The 15,752-nt window shown below is 42.1% G+C and overlaps 1 protein-coding gene across 2 annotated transcripts in view; it reads right to left on the reverse strand.

The window, feature by feature from the left end:
* The window catches only part of HHAT (hedgehog acyltransferase), a 320,626-nt gene that overhangs the window by 170,946 nt on the left and 133,928 nt on the right, over positions 1-15,752 (reverse strand). The gene's annotated exons all lie outside the window — the stretch shown is intronic.

Below are 15,752 nucleotides of genomic sequence, written 5' to 3' on the forward strand. Positions count from 1 at the left end.
GGGGATAAGAAATTATGAAAGAAGATGACCCATGCAAAGTGCCTATTCTGCTTGACACAAGAGCAGAATATGTAGGGTTGATGGGTCAGGACAAATACATGAGAATATTAATTCAAGCATATAAAATCCCTATGTCAGTTTTCAGAACCAGAAAATTTTAAAGCTGAAGAGGACCTTAAAGATCCCAATTCTACTCCCTCATTTAGGATTAAGAGAAACTGAAGCACAATGGTACAGCTCATCAGATGCCTTCTAGAGCACAGAGCACACAATCTGAGATCGCACGGCCTGAGTGGCCCTGGAACCCAGAGCACTGCTGGTAGAGGAGGTCACACTTCAGGTCTGCTGGGTGCCCAAGGGGGCGACGAGAAGGGCCTTGTTCTAAGCATCTATAAAGACAAGGACAAAGATAAGGATAATAGCTCTGACCAAAAGCAAACTGGTGAACAAGTATCTGGAGCCTGATCCTGAGCTCACAGAGAAAAGGACTACCTTGGAGTGGTTGTACTCTGAGACTCTGTGTTCAATGTCCTAACACAGATGCATTCTCCATTCTTAGTCCCATTAGGTCCTGGGCCCACTCTTGCATGGAAGGAGGTCTGGCCTCTTTGTTCTTTCTCCTTCCTCATCCACATCCTCAAGTATCCTCTTCTGCTGTGCTTCTGGTAGCCACTTGGTGTGAGGCAAGATACTGAGGTTCAAGTTTGGGCTCAGTGAGGAGCAAAGGGACTCCAAAAACCTCAGCTTACTGGTACTTTTCACATATACAACATGACCCTGGACTTATTTATATACATGTCAAGGGCCACAAAGGAGAGAAGAGTGATTGGCAGGGCAGAGTCTGCACGTATAAGGTATCCCTCCCAAATACCATTTGAGCATGTCCAAATCAAGTGGAGAGGTCTTCCCCTGGCTGAGACTGGAGCAATCCTAGCACTAAAAAGTTAAGTACAGTTATGAATTATGAACCTCTAAAAATTAGGAAGTGGTACAACCATTTAGATAATAAACAGATTTTTTTTCAACAGGGGAAAGTCTCTCATTTACAACAGAATGCCAACTGGTCAGTGCCAAAGTTGGAAAATCATCATTTACAACCATCACGGTAAAGACTGGATCAGACAAGGACCATCCATAATGCTAAATTGAGGGGAAACAACTGACAATGAGCACGGTATTTGCAGGGTCTTAAAGTGCCTCCCACAGAACATTTATTGCAAAGGGGGGAAAAAGGTAATGGCACAGTAGATGAATCAGATAATATCCTTTCAGGATGATGAAAATTAGCATCACTTAATGAGAATTTTTGGGCATAGTGTGCTTCCAGAGGTGATATCATAATGTTTCTTCTGTAGTATTCCTACTTGAAATGCATACTCTAAATCTAATCACAAGGAAACATCAAAGTAAAAATGCGGAATGTCCCATTAACTAAGGAAGAGCGGTACTCTTCACCGTCATGGAAGATACAGAAAGACTGTGGGAATATTCCAGCGGAAAAAGAATCCAGAGCAGTCCGGCACTTTTCCATTCTTCCCTTTGAGAGAAATCAGGCCTGGGGTTAATAATAGGGTTTATCGTCCCTTAAATGAATAATGTACAGGTAGAAAATCAGAAGTTGTTTTGTTTTTTAATTCACAGCCTTCTTACACAACCTAGTTCACGCTGAGTCTTACAAAAATAAAGAACAATCAGCCCTCTCCTCGAAGATAAGCCTGCCATTCAGCCACAATCCCATTTTGCCACTGGGCTTTGCTTAATACTTTTTTTCTAAATTGTGAATTCACAGCATTCTGAACACAGCCTTTGCTCTGTAGAAAAATGGATTTGTGTCTTTACCACAGAAATAGATTTACATTGGGGCACCTGTAGTGCAGTTGGTTGGGCATCTGACTCTTGATTTTGGCTCCAGTTGTGATCTCAGGGTCCAGGGACAGAGTCCCATGTGAGGCTCCATGCTCAGTGAGGAGTCTGCTTGTCCCTCTCCCTCCCCTTCTGCCACTTTCTCCCCAGTCTTCCTCTCTAAAATAAAGAAAATCTTTTTAAAATAATAGGTTTACATTACATTATAGAAATGAATTTAGGAGCGCCTGGATAGCTCAGTGGGTTAAAGCCTCTGCCTTCAGCTCAGGTCATGATCCCAGGGTCCTGGGATGGAGCCCTGCATCGGTCTCTCTGCTCAGCAGGGAGCCTGCTTCCTCCTCTCTTTCTGCCTGCCCCTCTGCCTGCTTGTGATCTCTGTCAAATAAATAAATAAAATCTTAAAAAAAAAAAAGAAATGGATTTATACTTGCGTTATCCTACTTTGGTTGTTATATCTTTCTAACTGCTATACCTTTCTAACTGGAGATACACAGTACATAAAGTAAAAATAACTTCCTTCATGAAGCTGGGCATAGCTGACTTTGATCTGAAGTCCTAGCTAATTCAGAAAGTAAAAATACAACCAGTAATATCACTTCTTCCACTTTGTGTTATGGACATTATGTATCTAGACATTATGTATCTAGATCACACTGCTAAAAATAATCACAAATGGATTTCCTGTTCATACTACTTCCCCTTGCCCCACAAACACACAGAGGCAAACATAGCCTAAAGCTGGAAGGAGTCTTTAGAAATCAAGCAGACTTCTCTCCTGCCTTAAGATATCAGGAGCCCAGATGGGGCCATCACAGCCCAGTGGTCCAACAAGTGACTTAAATTCATGCAGGTAGGTAACAATAAATTAAGATCCTCCAGTGGCTCAGAGCAACATTCTTTCTACTCTTCTTTTTTTAAAGATTTTATTTATTTATTTGTCAGAGACAGAGGGAGAGTGAGCGAGCGAGCACAGGCAGACAGAGAGGCAGGCAGAGGCAGAGGGAGAAGCAGGCTCCCTGCCGAGCAAGGAGCCCGATGTGGGACTCGATCCCAGGACGCTGCGATCATGACCTGAGCCGAAGGCAGCCGCTCAACCAACTGAGCCACCCAGGCGTCCCTCTTTCTACTCTTCTAAACAAATGTGGGACATCACTAAATTACTGCATTTTATGGTCAAGCTCTCCAGCTCATCTTGCAAATCACTAATATGATTTGATTCATTACATTTAATTTCCCACCATTTGAAGAGGCCCAATGCTCCCCTCATTGTAATAAAAATAAAGGTTTGTAAACGTTGCGCCAAAATAACAGTAGAAAGATTCACAGTGATAAAGGGCCACCCAAACAGAAGACAGTGCTTTACTGTGCATTAGTTGGATTTACTAGTGTCAAATCTACAAGAGGTACATTCATGTCAGACAAAATGGACAAAAACCATAACCCTCCCCTGACCCCAGTGTCTCCAAGCACAAAAGCAGCTACATTGATACAGCACAGCAGCTCTGGAAAATAACCTCTGGCTTTACAACCAAGCCAAAAGCTGAGATCTTGGGGGCATGAAGAAATGAGAAAGAGTGTTGGGGAAAAGCTACTGTCATGAGCATATTACACCTTTTAAGCAGTGATAAATTCATTTAATAAATCGATTGAAGTCTGAAATCTAATTAAATCTAAAAGAGGGAGCAAACTGAAATGCAAATAAGTTCACGCTTCAATTGTATACAAGGAAGCTCTGCCGTGTGTGCCCTCAATGATGCATTACCCAAAGTGCTTTCTGGGTTCATTAAAGCAGTGCGGCAACGTGCCATGAATTATTTCTACACTCTGCCTCAGACACAAATATCTTCATGCAGGCGATCTGGCCACTTTCCCCTTCCCAGTCAAGGTGAATGAGACATGTGGTTCTCAAGAGCTCTGAGCGTGGCTGTAATAGCCAAGCTAAAACTTAGTAAGCCAACATGCATACCTTGATTCAGAAAAACAATGAAGCATTTTTCTAATTACTGGCACCCTATTTAAGATAATCTGAATGTGCAAGACTAATAATGCAGAATGACCAACCGCATTCTAGAGACCAGTGCTCCAATTAGTTTGATTTCAGGCTAGAGCACATCTTCAAATAGGCACCAGCGCCACTGGGTCCCGCTATCTCCAGGTTTAGCTGGCTCTCAGAAGCAGCAAACAAAGCGGCCAAATCCCAGGAGCTAGGCTCCATTTGTGAAGTGGGAGTGTTGCAGGGGCCAGGAAGATGCTGGAAAGTTCTTTGAAGATGTTAGCAAATGACTGCGTCGAGGCTTAACTCCGGGTTATTGCAACACCCCCTCACTGGCTTATTGCTTCTGCCCTTGACCCCAAAGACTAGTCTCATAACAGAGTATAGTGTCACTGTCAACTCAAATCCCTTCAATGTCTCCCCATCTATGGCGGTTAATTTTTTTTCAAGCTCTTATTTAAATTCCAGTTAGTTAACATACAGTGTTATACTAGTTTCAGATGTACAGTATTGTGTTCAACATTTCCATACATCACCCCGTGCTCATCACAGCCAAGTGACCTCCTTAATCCCCATCACCTGTTTCACCCACCTCCCTTCTGGTAACCATCAACTGGTTCTCTACAGTTAAGTGTCTATTTCTTGGTTTGCTTCTCTCACTCTTTTCCGCCCTTTGCTCCTTTGTTTTGTTCCTTAAATTCCAAATGAATGAAATCAACTGGTATATGTCTTTCTCTGAATTATTTCACTTAGCATAATATGCTAGCTCCATCCATGTCATCACAAATGGCAAAATTTCATTTTTATGACTAATATTCCATTGTGTATATATATGTATATATGTGTGTGTATATATGGGTATACACACACACACACACACCTTTATCCATTCATCAGTCAATGGACACTTGAGCTGTTTCCATAATTTGGCTATTGTGGATAATGCTGCTGTAAACATCAGGGTCTTTTGAATTAGTATTTTCATATTCTTTGGGCAAATACCCAGTAGTGCAGTTGCTGGATTGTAGGGTAGTTCTATTTTTAACTTTTTGAGGAACTTCCACACTGTTTTCCAAAGTGACTGTACCAGTTTGCATTCCTACCAACAGTGCAAGAAGATTCCCCTTTCTCCACATCCTCACCAACACTTCTGGTTTCCTATTAGCCATTCTAACTGGTGGGAGGTGATATTTCATCACAGTTTCGATTTGCATTTCTCTGATGGTAAGTGATGATGAGCATCTTCTCATGTGTCTCTTGGCCATCTGGAGGTCTTTGGAGACGTGTCTGTTCATGCCTCTGCCTATTTTTAAATTGGATCATTTTCTGGGTGTTGAGTTTTAAAAGTTCTTTATGTATTTTGAATACTCACCCTTTATCAGGTATGTCATGAGCAAATACCTTCTCCATTCTGTAGGTGGCCTTTTAGTTTGGTTGATTGTTTCCTTCACTGTGCAGAACCTTCCTATTTTGATGTAGTCCCAATTGTTCATTTTTGCTTTTGCTTTCCTTGCCTCAGGAGCCATATCTAGAAAGAAGCTGCTATGGCTGATGTCAAAGAAGTTACTGCTGTATTCTCTTCTAAGATGTTTATGCTTTCCTGTCTCACATTTAGGTGTTTAATCCATTCTGGATTTATTTTTGTGTATGGTATAAGAAAGTGGTCCAGTTTTCCCAAGGCCATTTAAGAGACATTCTTTTTTCCTATTGCATACTCTGCCTCCTTTTTCAAAGATTAATTGACCAGATAATTGTGGGTTTATTTCTGGGTTTTCTATTCTATTCCACTGATCTATGTGTCTATTTTTGTGCCAGTACCATACTGTTTTGATTACTACAATTTTATAAATTGAAGTCTGGAATTGTGATGCCTCCAGCTTTGCTTTTCTTTTTCAAGATTGTGTTAGTTATTTGGGGTCTTTTTTGGTTCCATACAAATTTTAGGATTGTTGGTTCTAGCTCTGTGAAAAATGCTGTTGGCATTTTGATAGGGGTTGCATTAAGTGCGTATGTTGCTTTGGAGAGTATAGACATATTAACAGTATTTTTTCTTCCAATTCACGAGCATGGAATGTCTTTCCACTTCTTTGTGCTGTCTCCAGTTTCTTTCATCAGTGTTTCACAGTTTTCAGAGTACAGGTCTTTCACCTCTTTGGTCAGGTTTATTCCTAGCTATCTTACTGTTTTTGGTGCAATTGTAAATGGGATTGTTTTCTTAATTTCTCTTTCTGCTGCTTCATTACTGGTCTATAGATATGCAACAGATTTCTGTACATTGATTTTGTATCCTGGGACTTTAGTGCATTCATGTATCAGTTCTAGTGGTTTTTGTTGGAGTCTTTTAGGGTTTCTACATAGAGTATCAAGTCATCTGCAAATAGTGAAAGTTTGGCTTCCTCCTTGCCAATTTAGATGCCTTTTCTTTCTTTTTGTTTTCTGATTGCTGTGCCTAGAACTTCAGTACTATACTGAGTAAAAGAGATGAAAGTGGGCATCCTCGTCTCGTTCATAACCACAGGGGAAAAGCTCTCAGTTTTTCCTCATTTAGGAAGATACTAGCTGAGAGTTTTTCATGTATGGTCTTTACTATGTTGAAGCATGTCCCCTTTAAACATACTTTGTTGAGGGTTTTTATCATAAATGGATGTTGTGCTTTTTGTCTATAGAAATCGTCATATGGTTCTTATCCTCTCTTTTATTAATGTATCATATTGATTGATTTGTGATTATTGAACATGGTGGTTAATTTTATGTGTCAACTTGACTGGCTAAGAGATGCCCAGATAGCTGGTAAAACATTATTTCTGAATGTGTCTGTAAAGGTGTTTCCAGAAGAGATTAGCATTTGAATTACTAACATGAGTAAAGATGATGGCCCTCCCCGATGTGGCTGGGTATCATACAGTCCACTGAGGGCCTGATTAGAACAAAAAGGCAGAGAAAAGGCACATCTGCTCTCTGCTTGAGCTGGTACATCTTCTCTTGTCCTCAAACACCAGTGCTACTGAGTCCTAGTCCTAGCTTAGTCTAAGCTTGAAGGCCTAGGACTCACATCATTGGCCTCTTGATCCTTGGGCCTTTGGACTAGGACTTAGAATATCAGCTTTCTGGTTCTCAGGCCTTCTGACTCAGACTGAATTTATCCATTGGCTTTTCTGGCCTTGCAGAGGGCAGACTGCAGCATTTCTTCATGACTGCATAACCCAACTTCTGTATAAAAGTCACCGTCTTGCAATCGATCAATCTCTCTCCCCCGCACCACATATATACACATACATACACACATATATGCATGTACCTGTGTATGCATCTCCTACTGGTTCCATTTCTCTGAAGAATCCTAATAAACCCTCTCCAATTTAAAAAAGGAAAGAAAGAAAACCAATGGCCCTCAAAGCTCTTACCCGACCTGCCGTTCCTCTCACTCCCCTCTCCTACCACTCTCCTCTGGCCACTCCACACACCACTGTAGTCACACTGGCCTCCTTGCTATTCCTTGCACACTTCAGGCATACTTCCAGCCCAGGGCCTTTGCACTGGCTGCACCCTCTCCCTGGAACACTTCCCCAGGCACCCACATGACTCATTTCCTCTCCTCCAGGTCTTCTTCAAATGTCACCTTCTCACTGAGGCCTACCCTCATCACTCCATTTACAGTTGGTCTCAATTTGCCTACTCACTAAGATTTTTAACTCCAAAATAAATATTTGAGGCACTTCTGCAGTCATTCACAGCCAAGCTCAAGGTGGCAAGTAGACTAAGTCACCCAATGCCACAGGCCCAGCTGAGGGAGGACAACATGACACTTGGACATCTTGCTTCAGTCCACATCACAAATGAGGGTCCTTTTTGCAGTCTGCCTAGTGCTATAGTTTTGCACTTCTTTGTTTCTTATTGGTGACCCCACTGTAGGGAAAAGCCCCCAAATACAGTGCTAATATGCTGTCTGGTGCTCCTAAGCCCCAGAAGGCTGTGATGTGCCTTACTGAGAACAGATGTGTGCTACAGAAGATTCACTCAGGCATAAGCTACAGCACTGTTGGCCAATAGTTCAATGTTAATGAATCAACAATATGTATCAAGTGTCGTTAAACAAAAACGCACATTAAAACAAGGTTATGTATTGACTGGTTGTCAAATGTTGTGATTAAAGGCTCACAGGAACCCAACACTATATCTCCCTTAGGAGCGATGGTTTAGTTATTTGCCAATTCAGGGTTCACAGCAAACTTTATCTGAGCATTGCAACCCTTTCCCCAGACTCCAGATCCCCCTTACCAGGCTCTATTCCTTCCACAACATGTATTAGGTCCTAGCACACCATATTACTTACTGTATTTATTATTACCTGTCTCACCAGCTAGAAAGTAAACCCTATGACGGTGCACGCTGTTGCTGGTTTTGTTCATACTCTGTCCCCAACACCTAGCATAGTTTCTGGCATAGAACAGGAACTCAGCAAATACTTGTTGGATCAGTGAATGAACAGGTGGAGGGAGAGTCAGAACTTCCCCTGAAGCAGAGGTCTGAACAAGAACATCCCTGAAGTCACATAGGTAGGTATCCAGAAACATAAGGAATAAGGTGGGAATTCTGGCCTACAGAGTGTCTAAGGCAGGGAAGTAGGAGAAATAGTTCAAGGTCAGCTGGGACCAAAGGAAAGGAGGCTGGATGAAACAAAAAGAGTTTGCCTGCAGGCTCCAAAGCTGAGCCCAGATGGACAGTTAGCAGGTTTCGAAGGGTAGACTGTACATTTGAAATGGTACAGGCCACTGAGGGGCACAGAAGCCAATGGGGTCCAAATGGAGAGAAATGGGGGTGCCAAGCATTGTCAATATTTCCTGTCTCTCTACATGGTTGCTACAGAATGGCTAGGGCAATCATTAACCCTTGATAAATAAAATCCCTGATGCTGGTTCCCAGGAGTAAGTCCAGAGTCGCCTTTGTAAGCAGCAGCTGTACCACACATCAGTAGGGGCCGTGGAGTGTTTGCCTAGGCAACTTTTGACTTGTTGCTCGGCTTTGACTCTCCAGCTTGTGTTCTGTCCATGGGGTCTGTAATACATAGGCCAAGTCTCCCCCTGTCCTCATTCACTAGGTGTCAGCTTTCCTGGCAGGTGACTGTCCCTCATTCTACCCAAAATGAACTTCTAAAAGGCTACACAGCTTATATCTTAAGTCAGCTCTCCCTAAATACACATATCTTTAACATCCACATGATTCAATAACAACCAGAATGTGAACCTCATTTAAGATTAAAAGAAAGATTAAATTCTAACTTCATCCCAGCAGGTAGGCATCATTAGCCCATTAATAGGTAGAGAAATCGAGGATTAGAGAGGTTATAAGCAATTTGACCGAGGTCACAGACCTAAAAAGGAAAGAACGTGACCCCACATCTGTTGGATTCCAAAGCTCATGCTCTATTTTCTGCACTACATAATTCCATAACTCTCAGGGGTTTTTTTCTTTTATTTATTTGTTTACTTATTTTCTTTTCTATAAACATATAATATATTTTTATCCCCAGGGGTACAGGTCTGTGAATCGCCAGGTTTACACACTTCACAGCACTCACTATAGCACATACCCTCTCCAATGTCCATAACCCCACTCCCCCTTCTCCCAACCCCCCCTCCCCCATGCAGCCAAGAATACTATATCCAGCTAGGCTATCATTGAAAATAGAAGGAGAGATTAAAAGCTTCCAGGACAAACAAAAACTGAAAGAATTTGCAAACACCAAACCAGCTCTACAGGAAATATTGAAAGGGGTCCTCTAAGCAAAGAGAGAGCCTAAAAGTAGTAGATCAGAAAGGAACAGAGACAATATACAGTAACAGTCACTTTACAGGCAATACAATGGCACTAAATTCATATCTCTCAATAGTTACCCTGAATGTTAATAGGCTAAATGCCCCAATCAAAAGACACAGGGTATCAGAATGGATAAAAAAACAAAACCCATCTATATGTTGCCTACATAACTCTCAGGTTTTTTTTGTTTCTTTTTTTTTTTTTTTAAAGATTTTATTTATTTGACAGACAAAGATCACAAGTAGGCAGAGAGGCAGGCAGAGAGAGAGGAGGAAGCAGGCTCCCCGCTGAGCAGAGAGCCCGATGCGGGGCTTGATCCCAGGACCCCAGAATCATGACCTGAGCCGAAGGCAGAGGCTTTAACCCACTGAGCCACCCAGGCACCCCATAACTCTCAGTTTTTAAATGGATATAAAATATTGCTTGGCTTTCTCCAATAATTGTACGTTAATGGTCACATATTTAAAAAAGAAAAAAAAACTTATTTCACATTTTTCAGGGATTTAATATAATTTCAATTTATTTTTCATGGTATCCATTGACTTTATATTTACAACTTTAAAGACATAGCAGTGTAAACCTATTACTAAAATACTTAAAAAAAAAAAAAAGGCAAACACTCAGTAAATTAAGACCTGCTACCTGGTGTTGTCCCAGATCTACCACTTATTTCTTTGGGCAAATCATTTAACCTCTCTGGGTTTTTATTCTCCTCGCCATCAAATTGGGATAGTAAAATTGACACCCTCCCTGACTGAACAAATAGGACAATAGATGTGGAAGCATTTATGAATATTAAAGTGTCATACAGGCTCAATGATGGTTGTGCCTCTCTTTGGTTACATAACTTGTTAGCATTAATTCCCTAAGGGCTTTCAGCTCTGCACCCATAAATCAGTGGCTGGCACACAGTAGGTGCTCAATAAATACTCACTGAACAAAGAGAATTTGGACTTTCATAGATAAGCTGTTAAGGCATTTTTTATGATTTAAATAGTCTATAAATGGAAGAGAAAAAATAAAAATAACCTAAAACATTTGAGAATCAAACATGAAGATGCAGAGTAGTTTGGGGAAAGGTCGTACTATAAGACATTCTGCTCAATGAGATGCTGATAAAATTTGTGTTGGAAAAACAGACATATTTTTTGCTACACCTGTTGCCAGGCACCTCCAACAACTGCTCAGTGGTTAGAGCACAGTCATGGGTTTAATCCCACATGGGCCAGGTGACTTGGCACAGAGACTGCCCCCACCTTGATAATCCTCTCACAATTGCTAGTCTCTCCTTATAGAGGGAAGGGATCTCAACAACCATTCCCAATACCAGGAAAACTTCCCATGTTTGGAGAAACAGCATGTTTGAGTTGCATATATGAGAAACTCATTTAAGAATGACCTATGTGGATTCTTGAGGGCAGCTCCTGTACCTACTCAATATAGCGCTGGAACACTGCTGAGTCCCTTGGGCCAAGGCCCCATTAGATCATGCTCTAATGGGGCACATGGGTGGCTCAGTCGGTTAAGCATCTGCCTTTGGCTCAGCTGGTAATCTCAGGGTCCTGGGATCAAGGCCCACATTGGGCTCCCTACTCAGTGAGGAGTCTGCTCTTCCTTCTTCTACCCCTTCCTCTCCCTGCCCCCAGCTTGTGTTCTCTCTCTCACTCAAATAAATAAATAAAATATTTTTTTAAAAGGGAGGGAGGGCTTTGACAGATGAGAGAGAGCTGCTCTCTCTCTCTCTCTGAGTCTTCAGCCAGGACACTGAGGATTTTCCTAGATTCCAACAGTGACCCTAACTCTCCTCTTTTGCTATTCTGGGAGACAAGGATTACAGCCAAATCCCACAGGTAACTCAAGTTGAGGTTCTGGCAGTTTCTTGGCTTTACTGATGGGACTTCGGTGGCCAATGACCTTGAGGAAGAAAAGCACAGAGACCACATTTTTAATTGCTAATGATTCTGAGTCAAAGGCCAAGTTCTGCCAGATGACATCGCTAGTAACTTTTAGGAAATTAAATCTGCTGTCAAATAGGAAATGAAACACAGAAAACATAACATATAAAACTAGTCCCTTCAATTTCTCTGTGGATCAGTTTCACGGGACTGAGTAACCACACAACGATTTAAAGGAAATACACCCTTCTTGGGGCACCTGGGTGGCTCAGATGGCTAAGCATCTGCCTTCGGCTCGGGTCATGATCCCGGGGTCCTGGGATCGAGTCCCATGTTGGGCTCCCAGCTCAGCGGGTGTCTGCTTCTCCCTCTCTCTCTTTCTCTCCACCCCACCCCCCACTTGTGTGCTCTCTCTAATGAATAAATAAAATCTCTTTAAAAAATAAAGAAAATACACCCTGTCTCAAATACATGCAACTCGCCCCATTGCAAAACAGTCAATTTCTCACTTGAGAAATCCTGGAGAGCCTAACTTATTAAATTGTAGCTCTCAATTTTTACAGTAAAATGACAAACTGCAAGACGGGTACCTAATCCCTACTACAACAAAAAATAGTGGTCCAAGAAATATATTGCTATTAGGTCAGTTGCCAACTAGACAAGTAACATTACATGCAAATTTACATCATGATGGCAATGTGTCATAACAGGACTTGGGCTACCGCCACTGTGAAGTCTCTGAAAGTCCATTTTCCTCAGTCCCCTGATACAGTACTGCTCCCCACTCCCAGCTGAAGAACCTTGGCTGTAACAACACAGCAAGCAGCCTCGCCTGAATGCCGCTAACTCACTCACTAATCATAACACAACTGGCATCTGTAGAATACACATGATGTATATTTTAATTAACTTCTTAGCAAATCTTCTGCAGCTAGCAACATTTCCCAGAAACATAATGACTACTTATATTTATCATCCTTGCTTCAACAGGAAGGTCATGTCCATAGGCATTGCTTTCCTGAAGTCTGGTAAGCTGAGTCTCCCATATAAATAGTCTCACTGGGAACTACATCCCTCCTTGCAATGGGGCAGCCCTCCCAAAATCCAAAGGTTGTCTGCAGGGTCACAGTCAGAAACCAGAAAAGACTGGGCATTCCTTCCTGGATGGCACAGTCCCTCATCTTTAGGCTTCTCACACACAAGGAGCAATTTTAGGGGAACAGAGGGAAGCAGGCAGAAATGGGAAGAAGTCCACATGTAGGATAACAAGCTGGAGGACAACAGCATTCTGGGAATAACAAATGGGGGAATTCATTTTTCATAGGTTTTTGTGACTACAGACCAGCGGCCTCCCCCATCTGGTTCAAAGTCTACTGTACCAGACTGCTCATTCTTTACCAAAAAGCTACCTGCCAGTCCCCTCCATACCTTGAGGCTGGTTGAACTCATCCTACCTGCCTCTTCTGTCCTTCTGTGGTTTTATGCCCTAGGAACATCAGTAAAAGCTCCCAGTGAAGTTCTCCTGGGGACCAGTCCCTATGACCCATGCGAATACTCATACTTACAGTCACTCATGGCCATTATCTAGGTAGTCTACAGAGTCAGGGCAAATCAGGAAGGAGGAGTCCTTAGGATTCACCTAGCCCAGTCCATTGCCTCCTAAATTTTAATGTGCATACAGTGTCCCGAGATCTTGTTAAAAAGCAGATTCTAATTCAGTAGGTCTTGGGTGTGACCCAGGATCCTGCATTTCTAGCAAGCTCCCAGGAGAGTCTGATGCTGTGGTCCCTTAGACCATATTTGGAACAGCAAGGATCTAATGCAAAGCTCTTGCTAAATAAAGACACTTCCTCTATTAAAGTAAAATACCATATAGAAAATAAGTAAGGAGTAATAGCCTCTGGCCTCCAAAAGCTAGACACAATGACTCTATTAACAAATATAAGTGTTAGAATATGTGAACCTTGTACAAAGTACCATAAAACAAAGAGGAATGAGAAATCCCTCTGCCAGGGGTTGGGAGTGGAGCATAGCTTGACAGGAAACGTGACACTGCAGCTGGCACTGAATTGTACAGTGGGAGGCATCATATCTGATAGAAGGAAGAGGAGCATGGTGAGCCCTACAGCCCCAGGAGGCCAGCCCCAAAGTTATGAGGGTCTGTGGGTGAACAGGGTGGGCTGGACTGAGAAACAAGGACTAGTTCTTACTGTAATAGAAGGTGAGTGAAAGGAACTGGAAATAGCAGGTTGGAGCCTGGTTTGCCTGTCATACTTAAGAATAAAACGTTCTTCTCTTTTTTAAGATTTTATTTATTTATTTGACAGAGAGACACACAGTGAGAGAGGGAACACAAGCAAGGGGATTGGGAGAGGGAGAAGCAGGCTTCCCACGGAGCAGGGAGCCCAATGTGGGGCTCGATCCCAGGATCTTAGGATCATGATCTGAGCCAAAGGCAGACACCTAACCGACTGAGCCACCCAGGTGCCCTAACATTATTTTCAAGCATGACAGGCAGAGAAAAAGTCTTAACTTTTACTCTGCAGGCCTACTATAGTTTACAATACTTAGTAGAAGGCAGAGTATCCATCTTAGTCAATAGGTAAGAAGTTGGACTGTATCAGAACTTTTTGCTAGCATTTCGAGAGAAAATCCTTTGAATGTCTACTACAGTTGGGTGGATCAAAAAGAAGGTGGCAGGGATATTGGTCTGAAATTCTCCTTTTTGGTGGGATCTGCCTGGTTTGGGGGTCAGGGTAATTCTGGCTTCATAAAAAGAGTCTGGAAGTTTTCCTTCTGCTTCAATTTTTTGAAACAGCTTCAGGAGAATAGGTATTATTTCTTCTTTGAAAGTTTGGTAGAATTCCCCACGGACTTGAAATGGATAAAAGACTTCAATGTGAGGCAGGAATCTATCAGAATCCTAGAGGAGTAACCTCTTCAACATGGGCCACAGAAACTTCTTTCAAGATATGTTTCCAAAGGCAAAGGAAACAAAAGCAAAAATGGACTTTTGGGACTTCATCGAGATCAAAAGCTTCTGCACAGCAAAGGAAACAGTCAACAAAACGAAGAGGCAACCCATGGAATGGGAGAAGATACTCGCAAATTATAGTACAAAGGGCAGATATCCAAGATCTATAAAGAACTCCTCAAACTCAACACACACAAAACAGATAATCATGTCAAAAAATGGGCAGAAGACATGAACAGACACTTCTCCAAAGAAAACATACAAATGGCTAACAGACACATGAAAAAATGTTCATCATCATTAGCCATCAGGGAGACTCAAATCAAAACCACATTGAGATACCACCTTACACCAGTTAGAATGGTCAAAATTAACAAGATAGTAAACCACGTGTGTTGGAGAGGATGTGGAGAAAGGGGAACACTTTTACACTGTTGGTGGGAATGCAAGCTGGTGCAGCCACTTTGGAAAACAGTGTGGAGATTCCTTAAGAAATTAAAAATAGAGATTCCCTATGACCCTGCAAATGCATTACTGGGTATTTACCCCAAAGATACAGATGTAGTGAAAAGAAGGGCCATCTGTACCCCAATGTTCATAGCAGCAATGGCCACAGTCGCCAAACTGTGGAAAGAACCAAGATGCCCTCCAACGGACAAACAGATAAAGAAGATATGGTCCATATACACTATGGAGTATGATGCCTCCATCAGAAAGGATGAATACCCAACTTTTGTATCAACATGGATGGGACTGGAAGAGATTATGCTGAGTGAAATAAGTCAAGCAGAGAGAGTCAATTTTCATATGGTCTTGCTTATTTGTGGAGCATAAGGAATAACATGGAGGACATGGGGAGATGGAGAGGAGAAGTGAGTTGGGGGAAATTGGAGGGGGAAACGAACCATGAGAGACTGTGGACTCTGAGAAACAAAGTGAGGGTTTTGGAGGGGCCGAGAGTGGGAGATTGGGTGAGCCTGGTGGTGGGTATTACGGAGGGCACATATTGCATGGAGCACTGGGTGTGGTGCATAAACAGTGAATTCTGGAACACTGAAAAGAAATTTTAAAAAATAAATAAAAATTTTAAAAAAAGGAAGGTGGCAGGTAATGAATCTGTAGCTATAGCAGACTGAAATCTCAGGACTTAAAAAACTATAACACTAAATATTTTTGTCTTTCTTCTTGGTATAATAGGAAGAGGAAATCT

The sequence above is a fragment of the Lontra canadensis genome, unplaced genomic scaffold, assembly GCF_010015895.1.
Source record: "Lontra canadensis isolate GAN:19392208 unplaced genomic scaffold, GSC_riverotter_1.0 scaffold63, whole genome shotgun sequence".
In the NCBI taxonomy this organism is placed as follows: Eukaryota; Metazoa; Chordata; class Mammalia; order Carnivora; family Mustelidae; genus Lontra; species Lontra canadensis.